General features: G+C 37.0%; 1 pseudogene; it reads left to right on the top strand.

The window, feature by feature from the left end:
- The window catches only part of LOC137241744 (AP-1 complex subunit beta-1-like), a 33,877-nt pseudogene extending 18,843 nt beyond the window's left edge, over positions 1 to 15,034 (top strand).
- The last annotated feature ends 425 nt before the right edge of the window (positions 15,035 to 15,459 follow it).

The raw sequence follows: 15,459 nt of genomic DNA, 5'->3' as shown, positions 1-15,459 counted from the left end.
CAGTCCTCCTCTTTACATCGTCCTTATTACAATCAGATAATGAGTCGTTCATCTTGGTCGTACGACCACCTGCCCGACAAGGCGGGCTCAGCGGTCCAGTATTATATACGGGGAAAGAACCGTCCTCCATAGCAGCGCCCCTTACTGTGTTAAGGCCATTAATACTTCCCGAGGTGGCCCGATATCGGGAAGGCTCCGTTCGAATACAGCCGAATTTATCCCCTCGCTGCAAATCGTCCAATAGGCACGGTCCGCATAACACCCTGGATTAGGGGGTTGGCAGTTCTTGGTCACCGACATCCCGCCGCCCTCCTATGAGGCGAGACGGCGTAGATGTCAGTCCTAAACAGCTCCGCAGCATAGTCGGACGCTACGGAGTTCGGCTAAGCCCTCACACCACGGACAAGGTGCCTACCCTAGTAAGGGCCTTGGGCGGAAGTAGTACCAATTTCGCGATTGGTCTCGTAATTTGTCCCCTTACTTGTATTGACGTCAACAACACGTACACGGTTATCGGAACCTGGGTGTGTGTTGACGATTCTCCCCATTCTCCACTCGTTTGGTTGTAGGTTATCTTCTTTTATGACGACTAGATCCCCGGGTTTTAAGTTGGACTGTGGCAGTTTCCACTTGTATCGTTTTTGGATTTCGGTGAGATATTCCGATTTCCATCTTTTGCAGAATGTTTGATGGAGGGTTTTCATCTTCTGCCATCGGTTTACAATTGAGGCAGGGTTTTCACTGCAATCGAGTTCAGGTGAGGCTAGAAGATGTCCACCTACGAGAAAGTGGCCTGGAGTAAGCGGCTCCAGGTCGGAAGGTTCGTTGGATGAGGGACTGAGGGGCCTAGAATTGGGGCAGGCCTCAATTCGACATAACAGGGTAGTGAACTCCTCAAAAGTATATTTATGATCGGACGCGAATTTTTCAAAATGGGTCTTAAAACTTTTTACCCCCGCTTCCCACAAACGTCCCATGTGAGGAGCGCTTGGCGGTATAAAATGCCATTCTAAAATGTGATGGCTATATTTATTCAATGTTCCGTCCCTTGCTTCACGCAGAAATGATTTAAACTCGGATCGTAAAGATCGCGAAGCTCCGACAAAGTTAGTACCATTGTCGAAGTAAACGTTTTTCGGACAGCCTCGTCTGGATACAAATCTGGCGAAGGCAGCTAGGAAGGACCTGGTACTAAGGTCGTTTGTCGCTTCTAGATGGATGGCTTTCGTCGAAAAGCAGACGAACAGGCACACATATCCTTTTGAAATTCGACATCCCCTTCCTCGGTAGGATTTTATATCGAATGGTCCCGCGAAATCTACCCCAGTGTTGGCGAAGGCCCTAGTAAAGGTAGTGCGCTCTTTCGGAAAGATCCCCATAAGTTGCGTTTGTGTCCGCTTCCTGTAAATAGTACAGACCTTACAGTTGTGGATAACCGACCTTATCATGACTTTAACGCGTGGGATCCAGTACTGAGTGCGGATATGACGTAGCATCAGCTGGTTCCCTCATGCAGTGTGGTCTCATGAGAGGATTGAACTATAAGTCTGGATAACTTGCAAGTGTAAGGAAGGATAATGGGATGACTTTCGTTATGGGACATGTCTTTGGATGCCCCAGTCCGCCCCCCAGTTCGAATGATGCCTTCTTCATCTATATATGGGTCCAGGGGTAAAATCTCACTCTTACCATTTATCAGTTTCCCTGACTTCAAATTTGCGTACTCTTCTTGATAGTGTTGCCTTTGGCATATTTTTATCAAGATCTGTGTTGTTTTTTCTATATCGTCAGGGGCTATCGAATGAGAATCCCTTTTAAAAGAGGCTTTAGTTGTTGGGTGCGTATTCTGGAAAAACCGAAGAATATAGGATATAACCCGCAAAGCCCTTGGTAAATCGGAAAACCTATCCAGAATGTCAAAGTTATTTCTGACCGAAGTTGTATGAACTTTCACCCTCTTTTCCTCCATATTCGTATTGTAATCATCTTCTTGTGTTGGCCAATTTTCGTTGTCTTCTTGTAACCAAGAAGGTCCCTGCCACCACAAAGAATTGTTGCTTAGATCCGAAGTGTAGAGGCCTCTGCTCGCCAAATCTGCAGGATTTGACGCGGAGTCTACGTGCCGCCATACTTTGTCTCCTACTTTGTTGATGATTTTAGTTATTCGATGTGCCACGAACGTTGACCACGAAAATGGCGGTTTTCGGATCCATGCCAGCACTATGGTTGAATCTGTCCAAAGGGTTACTTTAATGTGCGAAAGTTTCATATTTTCGACCACAGATTCGATTATTTCTGCTAGTAGAACTGCACCGCAGAGTTCGAGTCGAGGCAAGGATATGGTTTTGACCGGGGCTACTCTCGTCTTGGCCATCAACAGGTTGGTGAAGACTTGATCCTTTGTTTGTACCATCAGGAAAATAGTGGCGGCATATGCTTTTTCCTAAGCATCACTAAACCCATGTATTTCGATATTGTCCTTCAATGTGTAGTGAACCCATCGCGGTATGCCTATATAGTTGATCTTTTCGTAGTCAGTCATGAATGATTGCCACCGATGGAGAGTAGTTTCAGATACATCTTCATCCCAGCCTGTCCCTTCCAACCAAATATTTTGCATTATTATTTTTGCTACAATTACGACTGGTACCAGCCTGCCAAGAGGGTCGAAAAGTTTTGCTATCGCAGACAGTATTGACCTTTTTGTTACAGTAGGGTTATTATCAAAGGGTTTCGCTGCAAAGTAGAAGTAGTCGAAATGAGCGTTCCATCTGATACCGAGTGCTTTTACCGTGCTGGTGTCTTCAAACTCAAGAAAATCCTTGCTTAATAAGTGTTGCTTCGGTATACCTTGTAGAATTTTCTTGCAGTTGGACGTCCACTTTCGTAATGGGCAACCTGCCGATTGTAACGCCGATGATATTTGATCCCTTGCCTTTATCGCAGTTTCGATGCTGTGCCCACCGGCGAGTACGTCATCAACGTACATACAATTTCGCAAGATATCTGCTTCCATTGGATGCGAGGTCTCCACGTCATAAGCGAGTTGTTGCAGTGTCCGAATCGCAAGGTATGGAGCGCAATTCACTCCAAATGTTACTGTTTTTAATTCATAAAGCTTGATTGGTTTTTGTTTGGTCTTCATTGACCTATATTTGGCGATACATCTTCTCGATGTCGCTGTTGAAGACGTATTTGAACAGCCGCCAACGAAGTATTAAAATTGTTAAGTCGGATTGAAGTATTGGGCCTGGGTATAGGGTATCATTTAAACTTTTTCCGTTTGTGGTAGGACATGATGCGTTAAATACGACTCTGACTTTTTTCGTTGTACTTCCCTCCTTTATAACACATGGTGAGGTAGGAAGTAATAGTCATTTGAGTCTGGCGAAATATTGCCTACTTGTTTCATGTGCCCTAAGGTTTCATATTTGGATACAACTCTATTGTATTCCGTTTGAAGGACTGGGTTTTTCGCAAGTCGTGTCTCTTTGCGATAGAATTGAGAACACGCTCTTCTTAATGAGGGGCCTAATTTAAACTCTTTCCTAAAGGTTAAGGAGCCTACGTATTTGCCGTCGTTGTTCCGAACTGTTGTGGATTTGTATAGCTCCTCGCAGTAAGTGTCATCGTTATTGATGCTCCTCTTCTTTGGAATTTCCTCTATCTCCCAGAAAGCCGCCAGTTGTTTGTCTAAAGTGACCTCGTTAAAATATGAAACTAGGGTCTTATTTGTATCAACCGCATCTGTCCGGCCTGCCAAAATCCAGTCGAACACAGTTTCCTGTGCTATTAATTTGTTTAGCACGTCCCTCCTAATACCGCCTAGCATAATTTGGGGGTATATCTCCGCCCAGAATTAGGTCGACTGGCTCATTGATAAAGAATCTTTTATCAGCCAGTACTAAGTCAGGGAATGCTTGCCTAGTCATTGCGTTTATTTGGCAAGTTGGAAGATTCCCTGTTAATTGTGGTAAAACCAGCATGATCGTATTGATCTGGATTAATGGGTCTGTTGGTGACCGCAATTGTATGTTGCATGCTTCTTTTACTTGTGCAGACATTGTATTATTGATGCCCGAAACTTGGGCATGCATGCGTTTAGTTGGCAGATTTATTCTGCGCTTGAGTTTCTCGGTTATGAATGAGCATTCAGATGCCAAGTCTATTAGGGCTCTCGGCGAATAGTCAACACCATTTAAATGATTATTTACCTGTACTGTCCCTAATAGCACTCCTTTACTTGTATTTGCGAAGCATGAGTTCACATTATTAATCGAACTGTTTTCTTTTTCAGCATTGCGACGCGGTTGAGCATCTCTTGACGTTGATGCTCCCATCGTATCTACCGAATTTGTGGTTTTGGGCTGATTCGGAATGTGAAGCAGCGTATTGTGTCTTAAATGACATGTGGCACAGGTCACTTGACTGGTGCACTTTGTTACCGAAAGGCCAGCAGAAAAGCAGTTTATACACCCACGGCTGCTCTTAGTTTGTTCAAACCGTTTAGTAGGCGTTAAACGTAAGAACTTTTCGCACTTTGCGATTCGATGTGCAGGACTTTTGCACATCTTACACGTAGGTTTGGCTACGGTTGCACTTGCCTGATAGGACCCTAATCGTTTCGACGATGTATCTGCCGAGGAACGAGAAGCATGTGGCTTAGAGGGTTTTGAAACCGTATCCCTCTTATATCTACGACAGTTTCCAAGGTTTGGAATCTGCTGGATAAGAATTTATCCATGTCTGCCCATTTTGTAATTTCTGTTTTATTTTCTATGGTTTGTTCCCATAGAGCCAGTGTGGTTTGTGGCAGTTTTGTGGAGCACAAATACGTTAGAATTGCATCCCAGTTTGATATGTCAATCTTGTGACATTGAAGCTCTGAGATACAATTGTTTATTTCACGTTGCAGTTTTTTAATGGAGCTACCGCATTCACTCTCAACTGCTTTTAAACTAAAAAGAATTTTTAATTGCGCATTGACGAAGATACGTTTGTTTTAGTATCGGTCACATACATTTTTCCACGATGTATCGAAACCGTCTGTCGTTAAGGAACACCGTTCCACTATTTCTTTGGCTTCCCCTTGGGTTTTTTGCCTTAAATAGTATAGCTTTTGTACTGCATGGAGTTTACTACTATTAATATATATGGCAGTGAACATGTCCCTAAAAGACGGCCATTAAATATAGTCACCTTTGAAAATATCCGTATCACTCGCTGGCAGGAGCATATGATATTCCATATTATCTGAGACATCTACTTTCTTATCTTTCTTTTCAAAACCTTCCAAAAGCTCAGCTATTGCCGCCTGACACTTTAGGAAGCTGAAATAGCACATCTTATGCTTCTTTTTGATAGCCGATAAGTCTTTTGACTCAAGCTCTGATGAACTTACGAGCTTGACCGTAGCTTCCCACAGAGTTTTTAACTCATCCCTTTGGTATATTAGGGAGTGTTTACTGTGTTGTGAAGGTAACATGTCGTTGAAGTCATTTTCATACTCCGTCACTGCATCTGCTTGGCGTGTATAGGTCTCCATTGTGTATAAAAATGAAAACCGATAAATTTATGGAAAACTAAGAAGAAATTGCCTTTGCAGAGTGTAGTGAGTGAAAATGTTGCCAAAGGACCGAACTTGGAAGTGATAATGTGATTAGTGAAAAGATTTGGTGTATACGTATGTATACACAAATTTACCAATTGATTGTGTAAGCCGATAAGTTATGGCTAACGTAAAAAAAGGACTGTATAGAGGCTTATGTGCTAAGTGGGATAAGTACAATTTCGTGGTGGCAACGGCGCGCACCCACGTAAGTGTTAAGGAATGTGCTAATGCAGATTTGCTACTGAATTGTCTAAGCCGATAAGTAATGGCTAGTGCAAAAATGTAAAAATAAAAGTATATGTACGCTTGTTATGGACTTTTTGGTAATTTAACCAAGGACTGTGAACTTTTGTATCACAAAATTAGATCAGTCAAAACTGATTTGTATATTGCCGCAAGTGAGAATAATAATTCTTAAATTTTTTAAATAATTGTGCAAGGAATAGGGCTATTGGCCACCCAAACAACAACAACAATATGTATGTATGAAACTAAGTGCACTTTGTGCTATAGCAACAAACTAAATTGCGATCGTATTGCCCGTGTAAAGAAGCGCAAGTGATTTTTATGTGGAAAATGTGTTTAATTGAATGTGCGCGCAAATTAAATTAAATTTTTTGGTTAAATAACCTTAACAAATCAAAATTTAATTAAGTGAATATATATTTTTTTTTTTCTATGAAAATTATGCAAAGGCGAAAGTAAAACAGTGGCGCTAAGCGGTAATTAGGTTATGTTAACCTTTTGGAGCAGTGTTGTGCTACCTTGAGCTGTGTCCGGAAAATCTTACCGCGGGTGGGGGATTCCGGATAGTCACAAGGCGTGATGCACAAACTTTAAGAAACTGCGTTAAGCGCTTGTTTTTTCTCTATTTTTGCACGAAATATAAATTTTTTCACTTAACACTCACTTGCACTTTTTGATCGGAAATAACCAATTTATGATTTTATTTCGAAAGATTTATTAACAACAAAAAACTACCTCGCACGGAATAAACCACGTATCTTTTAATTAATTCGTTGATCCGGAGTAATAGATCGATTTTTTGTGGATGTCGGAGTTGTTGATGTTGGTGTTGCCAAAAGGGTCGTTGTGTGCAAACGCTGCCGATTATATTATCACGATTGTAAATGGTTGGTATTATCTTCCTTGAACTTTTTGACTGCTTCTGATTAATTGCCTAGGGAGTGGAGTGGACTGTAGTTATAGGTGATTGGCTCTTCTTACCGGCGTGGTAAGGACCATGTACAAAAGCGTGGTGGCAGCGGCGCGCACCCACGTAATTGTAAAAAATATAGATGTAGGCAAAAAGGAAGAAACCAAGAACACAAGAAAAGTTTCGTGAATAAATGTAATTACAAAGGGCTTTTTTATTAATTGTATGGAAATACAAAAAGTGTTAAGAAATGATTTAAACAATTGTTGTGAAAATTTAGATATTAAATATATTTTGAGAATTTGCACTTACGTGAACGTGAGATGACACCGTGTAGATTCGCTTGCTGTTGGATCGAAAGAGGACGAACCTCTTTGCAACAAAACCTATGAACCCGCAATACAGCACCTTCGTTGGGTTTCCCGGCAACAAAGTTGCTATACCGCGGGAGCACAGCGGTAAATGTAAAATACACCTACGTAATACCATTGACACATTGTGAGGTTCGACGGATATCCGCCAGACATAAAAATTCTATTTCCGGTAGCCATAGGAAATGCTTCTCGTATATTAGTAAGAGGTATAGCAAACCTGTATGATGTTAACAGGGCAAGCCCAAATAGATGGTTTAACAGCATATGAGCAGTTTCGAAGTTTAAGTTAATGTTACATTAATGAGTTCAAACATAAGTTCTAATAACAGAAGTGAGAACAGATGGTAACAGGTATCATAACAGGAGGGCTTACACTGTGGGAGTATTGTAGAAAAATGTTGCAGAAATTGTGTGAGAGATTGCTTATTAAAAAAGAAAAAAATAACCGCGGGAAGTATGGGAGAAAAATATAAATTCTATAGGTTTGAAGAGACTGAAAATATAAAAACTACACAAAGGAAATAGTTCGAGAAACGGGGAAAAATAGCTCGTAAACATTTTTTTGAATAGAAAATAGTTCAAAAACAATTTTTTTGGGAGAGCAAGTGGCTTAATTGCGGCGGTTACCGAGCTTGGAAACGGATAGCAAAAGTTGGACAAGTCAGTTGCTGAAGTAGTTGAAACATGACCGGTGGTTGTCCGGGAAAAATAAAAATGTTTATATAAATTTAAAATCGAGGGATAAGTTGTAAATCCCGTTCGTGTACCGCGTGAAACAAAAAAAAAAGTTTAATTAAAAAGCAAAAGAACAAAAGAAAAAGTTTATAACATTTAAACAAAAAAACAAAAAAAAAAAACAAAAACTTAGTGGAACTTTGGAAACTTACAAAACAACGAAAAAATAAAAGAAAAAAATTTTAGATGAAATGTGTTTAAAATTTATCAAAATCGGAGAAAGAAATTTAAATAAAATGATCAAGTGAATCGAAATTTATACATACAAAAATTGTTAGAGAAATAAAAACAAAATTTTAATTGGTGGAAGAAAAAAATCGAAAAATAAAATTAATTAGTTGGAAGTCTGAATGTTAATAAAACCAAAAACAGAAACATCTACAGAAGTGAACCGAAAATTTTATTATTTGGAAGTTTAGAAAAGGCAAATTTGTTGAGAAAAAAAAACATTTAAGTTTGAACCGAAGAAACATCTACCCGTGGGAGCCGAAAAGTTTTATAAGAAAGAAAAATTTTGTGAAGAAAAAAAAATCAAATAATGTGAAAATTTTAATACAAAATTCAGAATTTAAATAAAATGAAAGCCTCCTTTTAACAAAAATTTCGATTTGTAAAGTTGAGCAGTGCGAGAGGCGTAACTAAGCCATGATCAATGTTTAGTTTTGAATTGAGAAATATTTTTAAATACAAGAAAATTTTTTTTGCGAACTTAGTACCATAAAAAAAACAAACAAAAAAATTATAACAACAGCATTTCATTTGCGTTTATAATTAATGTAAAACAAGCGAATTCTATGAGAGCAAGAAATGAGGCAGAATGAAGTTGGAGTCCGAAATAACGGCAGGAGTTTTGGTCCAGGTTCTGGAGGCGCAGCGGCTAGTATAGTTTGTTTGTAGTTTGTAGTCTTGAAAAAAAAAAAAAAACAGAAGAAAAATAAAAATTTTTATTTTTAAGATATGAAAATTTATTGTGTAAAGATTAAGGTAGTCGCAGTGGGTGAGTGAGCGAAGTAGTAAGCCCCAGAAAAATATTCCAATAGAAAAGAAAAGGGGTAATGTTAGGAAAAGGTGCTAAATAAAAAAAAAAGGTGATTGTGTTTTCTTCCTAAAGATATTCCAGCAACAACCATCAATACTCCATCAACTGGCCAGCGGAAGGAGGATGATTCGGTAAGTGCCCCATCTTTTATACTAATTTATACATATTATGGTATATTAGGGAGTGTTTACTGTGTTGTGAAGGTGACATGTCCTTGAAGTCATTTTCATACTCCGTCACTACATCTGCTTGGCGTGTATAGGTCTCCATTGTGTATAAAAATGAAAACCGATAAATTTATGGAAAACTAAGAAGAAATTGCCTTTGCAGAGTGTAGTGAGTGAAAATGTTGCCAAAGGACCGAACTTGGAAGTGATAATGTGATTAGTGAAAAGATTTGGTGTATACGTATGTATACACAAATTTACCAATTGATTGTGTAAGCCGATAAGTTATGGCTAACGTAAAAAAAGGACTGTATAGAGGCTTATGTGCTAAGTGGGATAAGTACAATTTCGTGGTGGCAACGGCGCGCACCCACGTAAGTGTTAAGGAATGTGCTAATGCAGATTTGCTACTGAATTGTCTAAGCCGATAAGTAATGGCTAGTGCAAAAATGTAAAAATAAAAGTATATGTACGCTTGTTATGGACTTTTTGGTAATTTAACCAAGGACTGTGAACTTTTGTATCACAAAATTAGATCAGTCAAAACTGATTTGTATATTGCCGCAAGTGAGAATAATAATTCTTAAATTTTTTAAATAAATGTTGCAGGAATAGGGCTATTGGCCACCCAAACAACAACAACAATATGTATGTATGAAACTAAGTGCACTTTGTGCTATAGCAACAAACTAAATTGCGATCGTATTGCCCGTGTAAAGAAGCGCAAGTGATTTTTATGTGGAAAATGTGTTTAATTGAATGTGCGCGCAAATTAAATTAAATTTTTTGGTTAAATAACCTTAACAAATCAAAATTTAATTATGTGAATATATATATTTTTTTTTCTATGAAAATTATGCAAAGGCGAAAGTAAAACAGTGGCGCTAAGCGGTATTTAGGTTATGTTAACCTTTTGGAGCAGTGTTGTGCTACCTTGAGCTGTGTCCGGAAAATCTTACCGCGGGTGGGGGATTATTCCGGATAGTCACAAGGCGTGATGCACAAACTTTAAGAAACTGCGTTAAGCGCTTGTTTTTTCTCTATTTTTGCACGAAATATAAATTTTTTCACTTAACACTCACTTGCACTTTTTGATCGGAAATAACCAATTTATGATTTTATTTCGAAAGATTTATTAACAACAAAAAACTACCTCGCACGGAATAAACCACGTACCTTTTAATTAATTCGTTGATCCGGAGTAATAGATCGATTTTTTGTGGATGTCGGAGTTGTTGATGTTGGTGTTGCCAAAAGGGTCGTTGTGTGCAAACGCTGCCGATTATATTATCACGATTGTAAATGGTTGATATTATCTTCCTTGAACTTTTTGACTGCTTCTGATTAATTGCCTAGGGAGTGGAGTGGACTGTAGTTATAGGTGATTGGCTCTTCTTACCGGCGTGGTAAGGACCATGTACAAAAGCGTGGTGGCAGCGGCGCGCACCCACGTAATTGTAAAAAATATAGATGTAGGCAAAAAGGAAGAAAACAAGAACACAAGAAAAGTTTCGTGAATAAATGTAATTACAAAGGGTTTTTTTTATTAATTGTATGGAAATACAAAAAGTGTTAAGAAATGATTTAAACAATTGTTGTGAAAATTTAGATATTAAATATATTTTGAGAATTTGCACTTACGTGAACGTGAGATGACACCGTGTAGATTCGCTTGCTGTTGGATCGAAAGAGGACGAACCTCTTTGCAACAAAACCTATGAACCCGCAATACAGCACCTTCGTTGGGTTTCCCGGCAACAAAGTTGCTATACCGCGGGAGCACAGCGGTAAATGTAAAATACACCTACGTAATACCATTCACACATTGTGAGGTTCGACGGATATCCGCCAGACATAAAAATTCTATTTCCGGTAGCCATAGGAAATGCTTCTCGTATATTTGTAAGAGGTATAGCAAACCTGTATGATGTTAACAGGGCAAGCCCAAATAGATGGTTTAACAGCATATGAGCAGTTTCGAAGTTCAAGTTAATGTTACATTAATGAGTTCAAACATAAGTTCTAATAACAGAAGTGAGAAGAGATGGTAACAGGTATTATAACAGGAGGGCTTACACTGTGGGAGTATTGTAGAAAAATGTTGCAGAAATTGTGTGAGAGATTGCTTATTAAAAAAGAAAAAAATAACCGCGGGAAGTATGGGAGAAAAATATAAATTTTATAGGTTTGAAGAGACTGAAAATATAAAAACTACACAAAGGAAATAGTTCGAGAAACGGGGAAAAATAGCTCGTAAACATTTTTTTGAATAGAAAATATTTCACAAACAATTTTTTTGGGAGAGCAAGTGGCTTGGAAACGGATAGCAAAAGTTGGACAAGTCAGTTGCTGAAGTAGTTGAAACATGACCGGTGGTTGTCCGGGAAAAATAAAAATGTTTATGTAAATTTAAAATCGAGGGATAAGTTGTAAATCCCGTTCGTGTACCACGTGAAACAAAAAAAAAGATGTTTAATTAAAAAGAAAAAGAACAAAAGAAAAAGTTTATAACATTTAAACAAAAAAACAAAAAAAAAAAAAACAAAAACTTAGTGGAACTTTGGAAACTTACAAAACAACCAATAAATAAAAGAAAAAAATTTTAGATGAAATGTGTTTAAAATTTATCAAAATCGGAGAAAAAAAATTTAAATAAAATGATCAAGTGAATCGAAATTTATACATACAAAAATTGTTAGAGAAATAAAAACAAAATTTTAATTGGTGGAAGAAAAAAATCGAAAAATAAAATTAATTAGTTGGAAGTCTGAATGTTAACAAAACCAAAAACAGAAACATCTACAGAAGTGAACCGAAAATTTTATTATTTGGAAGTTTAGAAAAGGCAAATTTGTTGAGAAAAAAAAACATTTAAGTTTGAACCGAAGAAACATCTACCCGAGGGAGCCGAAAAGTTTTATAAGAAAGAACAATTTTGTGAAGAAAAAAAAAATCAAATAATGTGAAAATTTTAATACAAAATTCAGAATTTAAATAAAATGAAAGCCCCCTTTTAACAAAAATTTCGATTTGTAAAGTTGAGCAGTGCGAGAGGCGTAACTAAGCCATGATCAATGTTTAGTTTTGAATTGAGAAATATTTTTAAATACAAGAAAATTTTTTTTGCGAACTTAGTACCATAAAAAAAAACAAACAAAAAAATTATAACAACAGCATTTCATTTGCGTTTATAATTAATGTAAAACAAGCGAATTCTATGAGAGCAAGAAATGAGGCAGAATGAAGTTGGAGTCCGAAATAACGGCAGGAGTTTTGGTCCAGGTTCTGGAGGCGCAGCGGCTAGTATAGTTTGTTTGTAGTTTGTAGTCTTGAAAAAAAAAAAACAGAAGAAAAATAAAAATTTTTATTTTTAAGATATGAAAATTTATTGTGTAAAGATTAAGGTAGTCGCAGTGGGTGAGTGAGCGAAGTAGTAAGCCCCAGAAAAATATTCCAATAGAAAAGAAAAGGGGTAATGTTAGGAAAAGGTGCTAAATAAAAAAAAAAGGTGATTGTGTTTTCTTCCTAAAGATATTCCAGCAACAACCATCAATACTCCATCAACTGGCCAGCGGAAGGAGGATGATTCGGTAAGTGCCCCATTTTTTATACTAATTTATACATATTATATATACAGACCTGTTATTGGTATTGATTCACATGCTTTGAATTAGATTTAATAATAATTGAGTAAGCACGATGAAATTAGGTAATCCAATTATCTGTTTTCATTGCTGAGTCGTTCTATAAATTATTTAATTTTTGCATTTTTTTTTTTGTGTGCGATGAATGTTGGACTCATAGTTTTCTTTTCATTAAAAATGATTACCTCAATGAAAAGAAAAAGTAAGTCATCATAGAAAAGAAAAATATATATTAACCGGTCTGTATCTCTGTTTTAAATATCTATACAGCAATTCATGTTTTTATTTGCTCCACTTTGGAGGGGGTTACATCGTCACAAAATTCCACAAGAAATTTGACGATAAAAATAGTGCAAAGAAAAAAATGTATTAATATCAAAGATTTTATTTTTGAACATTAATAAACTTTTGCAGTAGGTTTTGAATTTCTTTTATTATTGGGTCATGTAACATCGTTAAAAACCAGATTATGTTGCAAGAAGGCTATGTTATAGCGTTCACATAATTTCGATTTTCGTCGAAAGATTTTTTTTTTGCTTTCCTTCTCTTAACTTGAAAGAGAATTTTATTTTTATAAATATGTTTTCTCACTGCTCAGCTGCTCATTAATTTCAATTTTCTTTCGTTATTGGTTCGTATTCCATGCACCAACTCAATTAATTCTAAGTGTTGTGAGCATATGAGTGCGCAACATCTAGAGTTAACATACTGCGCATTAAGTGCAAGCGGTTCTTCTCGCTCACTCGCAAACTGACAGCGATATATAAATATGTTTGAAACTATGTTAAAGATGAATTTACAGAGATCTCTATATGAATTATGTTGAGCGCGAGAGAAATAGTATTGGGAAATAACATTGTGTTTTATTTGAATTAGTAGTAGAGTAATAAGATAATTTATATACTGAGCGACTTTTGTTTAAATTGTATGTAGTGAGGAAATATAACTTAACATGTTTGACTAGTGATAAGAGATGAGAAGAATTTTGGAGAATGTAAAGAAGTCATGGAAACCAGAGAAATGTTTTCTTCTGCTCAAGAGAATTAATTTAAATATATGCTTTTGTCAATTTGTGAACTTATTTTTTTTGGATTGAGAGACTTCGAAATAAAAATACAGTATTGAGAATTCGATTTCGATCAACATGCGGAAATGTAAGCTAACACATATGATGTAAGGAACAGTTTAGGTAGGTTAACATATATGTACATAAATACATATAGCACAAAGTAATAACTAAATACGAAAATAAAAATTCAAGTATATCGTAGTAATAGATATAGAAACGACGAAATGTATGATTGAAGAAAGTTTGATTAAAATTTAAGGATTTGTAAAAGGAGAAAAATGAAGGTTTAACTTTTATTGGACATTTGTGGTAGGGGCAACGGTGATTATGTGTGGGCTAAGAGAACAACTTTTACCATTCTTTTAGCAGGTTGGGTGGGTGAAGGCGGGAGCGCAACGACAGCTTAGCCTTCCACCTCTGCCGGAAGAACCCCAAACGATGCAACGCGTGGCAGGTAGTTGTGTAATAGATAACGCTTTTCTTCTTTATTTCCGTAGCAAATTTTATACGTTTTTTTGGGTATGGTTTGATTTGGATGAGCCTAACCCTTCGACGGCCTCAAAATTCGAATTTTTTTTTAAATCTCTGTTTGATTTTGTTTTTATGAGAAACCGAGATAAAAGACAGTGTAGGAGCAAGATCCCCCCCTTATACGCAGTAGACTATCCGGCTGTAGCAAACAGAGTAACCGCTCCTTAAACCCTATACCCACTCGGAGAGCTATTGCATAGTAGACCTGAGGTTCCATAATTCAGTGCCAAGCAAGCTGGACAATTGTCTAAGCGAAGAAGTCTGTGGCTGGAATGACAAACGTTAATAAGGCCAGCTTCTTTGCATAGATGGTGCACTATGAGGGAGCCAACGGAGGCATGATGCGATTGGTTCATTAAATAAAATGGCGCCCAACGTGGGGCCAGAGAAGTTTAAGAGTTCATCAAATTTTTTGTAGTTTATTCAAATTTTGATAACTTAAAAGATTTTGCCTTGGATTGTCATTATCTGGATTACTTCGGATATGAACCGGTGAACTTTATAAGATTTTTTTTATTTTAGTATGTTTTGCAGCTCATTAAATTTTTTTTGATTGCTTTAACGCAGTTTGACCTATTTTTATTTTGTTTTCCTAAAGAAATGGCCTTGGATTTTCATTATCTGGATGATTTCGGATATGAACCGGGAACTTTATATCAGCGTAAGTTTTTACATGGTTTCCTCGGCGAAATAGATGACATCGGCTAATGTCGAAGTCATACCCGATCAAAGCTTTGATAAAACCTTATATTTGTTTCCGTAATTTATATCGGACATCGTTAGAGATTTTTTCTACTGGGTTATCTTGGTAGATTACTCACGAATTGTATCGCTTGATAATTTTTTTTTTGGATTAAGTGGCTAGAGGTTGCTTTAGTTGATGACTAGACTCTCGTCACTTTCCGAACTTGAAATCGCAGCCATTAAATAATTAAGTTTTTGCACTGTCATTTCGTTGCAAGGTTGGTTTCAACCGGTAGTACATACATACATGTACGAAAGCCCATGTAAGACCCCGATGCCACAAATATGTCATCACGATAATAATACTTTTTTTTTTGCAAAAAGAAAAGAAAAATGCCTAGTATATAAAGAGATAAAATCGAAATAAGTAAACGTGTAATAAAACTAAC

Source organism: Eurosta solidaginis, chromosome 2 (genome assembly GCF_040869045.1).
Source record: "Eurosta solidaginis isolate ZX-2024a chromosome 2, ASM4086904v1, whole genome shotgun sequence".
NCBI lineage: Eukaryota > Metazoa > Arthropoda > Insecta > Diptera > Tephritidae > Eurosta > Eurosta solidaginis.
Note: the sequence above shows the minus strand (reverse complement) of the source record. Positions and strands in the feature narration are given on the sequence as shown.